We start from the raw sequence: 6,000 nt of genomic DNA on the forward strand, positions 1-6,000 counted from the left end.
TTTAGAAAAACAAATGTTATTAATTTCTATAGCATGAGTTTTGTCACCTTTATCTTCTGTGGTTTATAATTTTGTATCTACATTAAATCATTTATTGAACTTTGTGAGGTTTTCTTCTAGAAGTTGTTTTAAAATCCGGTCTATGAGCCATGCAAGTTGCTTTTGTCTGCATATGTGATGAGAATCAACATTCACTCCTTTCCCACTTGGATGCTCAGTTTCTCACACACTATTTTTTTTTCAAGACAGGTTTTCTCTGTTTAACAATCCTGGCTGTCCTAGAATTCTCTCTCTGTAGACCAGGTTGGCCTTGAACTCACAGAAATCCATCTGCTTCTGCCTCCCGAGTGCTGGGATTAAAGATGTGTACCAACACCACTCTGGCAGTATTTTTAAGACTCTGCCATCTTTATTGAGTTATTATGACACTTTGTCTTGGAAAACTAGTTTTGAAGTTTCTAAGGCTTGTTTTCTATTTCTTGATTTGATTATTCTTTCACAAACACCACACTCTCTTGATTGTTTTGTTCTAGGTAGAGCTATCTAAAGAAATAAAATTGATAAGATATACAAAGAGTATTAAGATGGGATTTTATTAAGGGCATTAACTTATTTGTTTATGGAAGCTGAGAAGTCCCAGGATGGCAGAATGTTCCATGTGAAAACTAGGAAGCTGTAGTATGTCTCAGCCAAAGGCTCAAGGCTTCAGGACTCAGAAAGACACTTTCAGCCTGGGGACTGAGAACCCAGGGCTACCCTTTGAGCCCAAAAGTCAAAGTACTAGGAATTCTGAAATCTAGGGGTGCTGTTCTCTAGGAGAGAGAACAAGAATTCACCTGTCTACCAATTTTCTTTTCATTCAGGGCTTCTAAACGATTGTATGGTACTCCTCCCCCATTTCAGGACAAGATTGTCTCTCACTTCTGACTCATCTCAAGTTCCTGTGGAAACATATTTCAGATATTCTGGGCCAGCTCATTCATTCTGATTAAATCAAAGCCAACTGGACATGCTTGCACAAATCTTTTATCCTAGCACTTAGGAGGTAGAGGCAGATGTCTGTGTGTTCCAGATCAGTGTGGTCCAGGCCAGTCATGACTACATAGAGAGACTAGTAAAGCCTCTTGAGTTTCCCTTAAAGCAGAGGAGGGACAGAAAGCCCCAGGGCCTCACTCAACATTAACGATATATAATGCGTTACCACCCATCTTGGTATAACTCAATCCAGTGAAATTAATGCCCATGTCAATGGTGACATTGTAATTAATAGAATTACTGGAAATCAGGTAGTATAATACCTCTAATGTTGCTCTTTCTATTCAAAACACATTTTGACTATTCTTGGCCATTTGAACTTATTATTAACTTTACAATCAGCCTATATACTTCTTGTTTTTTTAAAGGTTCATTGGAAAAGTTGTTGAGAAAATTCATGCACAACAAAATCCCCTATTTGAAGTATAAGATGCAATGATCTTTGGTATGGTATGTTCACACCTTTGCAAACCATTCTACAACATTGTCACCACCTTAAAAAAGCAAACTTTGTACATATTACTAGACATTTCTCCTGAGTTCACAAAAAAACATTAATCTGCTTTGTCTGCATATATGTGCTAGACTTAACAAAAAGGGAATCATATAAAGTGTGTCTCAGGTTTGTTCATGCAGTAACATACATCCATCATACCTCATCTACTTCTGTTGCTGAATAATATCTCATTGTCTGGATATATCACATTTTCTTTAGTTGCCCATTTATCTTATTTACTAGTGAACTTGTAGGACACTCCCCCATTTTGGTTATCATGGGGGTGTAGCTATGAATTATTGTATGCCTTGTTTGGACTTGCTGCATTTTCTAGACTTAATACAATTGCCACGTCAAATGGCACCTTCATGTTTAACCTTTAGAAGAGCTATCAAATTGTTCTTCAAAACTGTTGTACTGTTTTGTCATCCCACCAGCTGTGTGTAACAGTCTCATTTTGTCCATCTATTTGCAACACACATTATTATATCAGTAATTCTTGTCATCTGCCTGTGCAGTGGAAACTCATTGCAGTTTGGCTTTTCTGGAGGACTAGTAATATTAGCCATGATTTCCCATGCTTGTTGATCATAAACAGGTTTTCTTTAGAGGAAGATTTATTCAAATTCTCAGTCCATTAATTAGATTATTTACCCTTCTACTACTGAGCTGTCAGAACTCTTAGGAAATTACAAAATGAGTCCTGTAAACAGAGTTTGCAAACCCATTCTGCAGATGTTCTTTTTACTCTCTTCACACTCCTTTGAAACACAAATGTTTTTACTTTTATCCGTTTTCTCTGGTTTTGTTGTTGTTGGCACTTGTGTATTTTGTGTCAGATCTAAGAGGTATTTGCCAAACTCAAAGTCATGAATGTCTATACCTATATTTTCTTAGTCATATAATGTTAGTTCTTACACTTAGGCCTAGAACCTTTTAAGATAATTTTTTTGTTTCTTTTTGTTTGTTTGTTTGTTTGGTTACTTTTGTTTGTTTTTCAAGACAGGGTTTCTCTGTGTTTTTTGTAGGCTGTCCTGGAACTCGCTCTGTAGACCATGCTGGCCTTGAACTCACAGAGATCTGCCTGCCTCTGCCTCCTGAGTGCTGGGATTAAAGGCGTGCGCCACCAATGCCTGGCTAAGATGATTTTTTATAAATTGTGTATTACGAATCCAACTTCATCCTTTTGCATTAGGTTATCCAGTTGTCTGGGCAGCATTTGTTGAAAAGATTCCCCCCTCCTTCCTTGTGAATAATCTTGGGACCTACTAAAAATCAATTTAAATAAACTCTGGAATTCATTCGTGCAACCTCTGTTCTATTCTGTTGACCTGATGGCTCCAACCTTAAGCTAGAACCACACACCATTTTCATGCATAATTGTCTTGGCTGGAGCCTCTAATTTAGTCATGAACAGAAGTAGCAAAATTTGATCTCAGTGTCTTGTGCTCCATCTTCAAAACAAAACTTTTCCTAGGATGCTTCACACTTGGTACTGGTGCTTAATCTTCCTACTATGTAAATGTGTTCATTTCACTAGAATGTTAAAGATCCTGTTGGAATGTAGAAAGACCAGTTCATTCTGTGATAGTTTTGGAAAGTGATTACATTTTAACAGTGTTGAATTTTCCAATGCAACAACATCATATAGATAACGTTTCTGTTGGAGGACTCTTCTTTAGTTTCCCCCCAGCAACATCCTATAGTTGTGTTACTTCTATTGCTGTGATAAAACACCTTAAGCAAGGACACTTTTAGAAGAAAGCATTAATTGGGCTTAGAGTCTCAGAGGGGTAGAGTTCATAACTGTGTAGTGAAAGCATGGTGATAGCAAAGCTGAGACCTCACATCTTGAACTACAAGTAGGAGGCAGGGAGAGTACTGGGGATAGCAGGAGGAATTTGACATTTCAAAGCCTGCCCCATGACAGACCTGCTCCATTCTAGTCCTTCCCAAACACTTCTGGCAACTGGGGACCAAGTACTCAAACATAAAAGTCTATGGATTAGATTGAAGTTTCTGTCCCACCGGGTCCCGCAGCCATTTAATCCCAAATAAACACACAGAGGTTTATATTAATTATAAACTGTTTGGTCCATGGCTCAGGCTTCTTATTGGCTAACTCTCTCTTAATTATTAGCCCATTTCTATTAATCTGTGTATCTCCACATGATCTTGGCTTACCAGTGATGCCTGGGCCTCTTGCTTCCTTGGAAGCTACAACATGTCCCCCTGATTCTGCCTACAACCTTTCTCTATCCCTGTTTGGATTTCCCACCTGGCTAAACCCGGCCTGTCCATTGGCCAAGACAGCTTTATTCATCAATCAATAAGAAAAATACATATTCACAGCATACAGAAGAACATCCCCATCATCTCCTCCTTTCTGTCTAAAGAAAATAAAAGGTTTTAACTGTAACATAGTAAAATTAAATATAACAAAACAGTTACCAAGCAAGAACTATAGTTAACAATATTTAGTTCATTAATATTTGGCAAAATTTAAAGAAAATATTTTGTCTATCCAGGTCAGGTTTTTCAGCTGTTTTCAAGCTGGTTTTCCATTGCTTCCCAATGAATCATTTAGAAGTCCACTAGAAACTTGAGCCGAGTTCAAACACTAAATTAAAGGGGTCTTATTATTTGACTCTCTTCCTTTTCAGGATCCCCCCAATTCCGTAGTAGTTTTGGTTGCCCCAAGGCTACTCACTCGGTTCATTTAGGGAAGTGCCATAGATATTTTTTGTCAGCTTGACATAAACCTAGACATGCCTGAAAAAATGGAATCTTATTTAAGAAAATGCTGCCATCAGATTAGCTTGTGGGCAATGCATGTGGGCACTCTGTTGATTGCTGTTTGGTGTGGGAGGGTCCAGACTACTGTGAGAGGTGGCATAGGAGGGGCAAGTGGTCTTGAGATGTCAAGAACACAGGCTTAGAGAGCCAGGGAGAAGCAAGCCAGTAAGCACCGTCTGCATGGACTCTGGTTCAGCTCCTGCATTCAGGCTCCTCCCTTTAGTTCCTGCCATGGCTTCCTGCCATGATGGACTGTAACTGTAAACCAAATAAACCCTTTCCTGCCCTAATTGCTTCTGGTCATGGTGTTTATCAGAATAACAAGTAAAATAGGATAGGGAAGAAAAAGATTTCTCTACAGGTTCTAGTCACTGGGTACCAGGTGGTGACTCTGATCCTCTCAAAGTAAAGCTCCCGAAGCCAGGGAATTCCTCCATTTGGTCCACTTATCCCCTCTAAAATCTACTGCTTCTGTTTGGTCTCCAGAACCTTTATGTAGTTCATCTTCTGTGTTTCTTTCGGAGTTCTGTTCCTTGCTAAAGTAATTCACTGCTATATGCTTCAGATAAAATATGAGGTCCGTTTTTCATACATTATATGGCCAAGTTTAAAGTTCCAGAAAGATATTAACTGAGACAAATAAAACTGTTTTGCAAAACATCCGAAGTCTGAAATTAAAGTTATGATTCCCAAATGGCCATCTTATTTCACTGTCAGCATCCAGTTCCCTTCCCCATTCTGTTCTGCTTGCTCAGTATTGAGAGATCATGATTTATAGGAGGATAGAGTTGCAGGAGATTTTTAAGAATACAATTTATCTTGGGATATCAGTCAATAAATAGAAGCTTTATTTGAAGGATTTTAAAGAGGAGATATATACAGAAGAATCAAATTGGTAACATGATCCCCTAATCCAAGTATCTTACAGACATTCCATGAGCAATAGACATCTGCTGTCAAAATTTGCCTGGTCCATTCCACTGGAGAATCCATGGCATATTCTAGGCTCCAAGATGTCTTTTTAATGTAATTTAACCCCAGTGGCTCCCAAAACTATTTACTATACAATCTTTATTTCAAACAATATTCAGGAGCAATTTATAGAGTCAGTCATCTATTGTTGAATATCTATGCTGGTCCTATTTCTTAGCTCTCATGAACAGAGCATCAATAAATGGAGATGTGCAAATACCTCTGTTGTCAGATATGCATGTATTCAGAGGTGGTATAATGGATAATGAAATTGTGGTATACATACATAATGTAATACTATTCAGAAAAATGAAATTGTGAAATTTGCAAGAAAATGGATGGACATGGAAAATATAATATTAAGCAAGGTGGCCCAAATTTAGAAAAATATCACTTGTTCTCCTTCATACTCAAATCCTAGGCTGTGATGTGTGCCTCTGTGTGTGTGTGTGTGTGTGTGTGTGTGTGTGTGTGTGTGTGTGTGTCTGTGTGTGTGTCTGTGTGTGTGTCTGTGTGTGTTTGTGAGTGTGAGTGTGTGTGCTGGGGTAAACTGGGAAAGGTCTAAAGGAAAATGAGACAAAGAGAGTGTGATATTGGGTGATAAGAAAAGATAGAGTGTAGGAACAAGAACCCATAAGTCATGAAACAAGACAGAATTCTTTTTCCTAGTTTTATCACTGTCATTGCCCTTCCCACAAACG

Source organism: Cricetulus griseus, chromosome 2 (assembly GCF_003668045.3).
Source record: "Cricetulus griseus strain 17A/GY chromosome 2, alternate assembly CriGri-PICRH-1.0, whole genome shotgun sequence".
Lineage (NCBI taxonomy): Eukaryota > Metazoa > Chordata > Mammalia > Rodentia > Cricetidae > Cricetulus > Cricetulus griseus.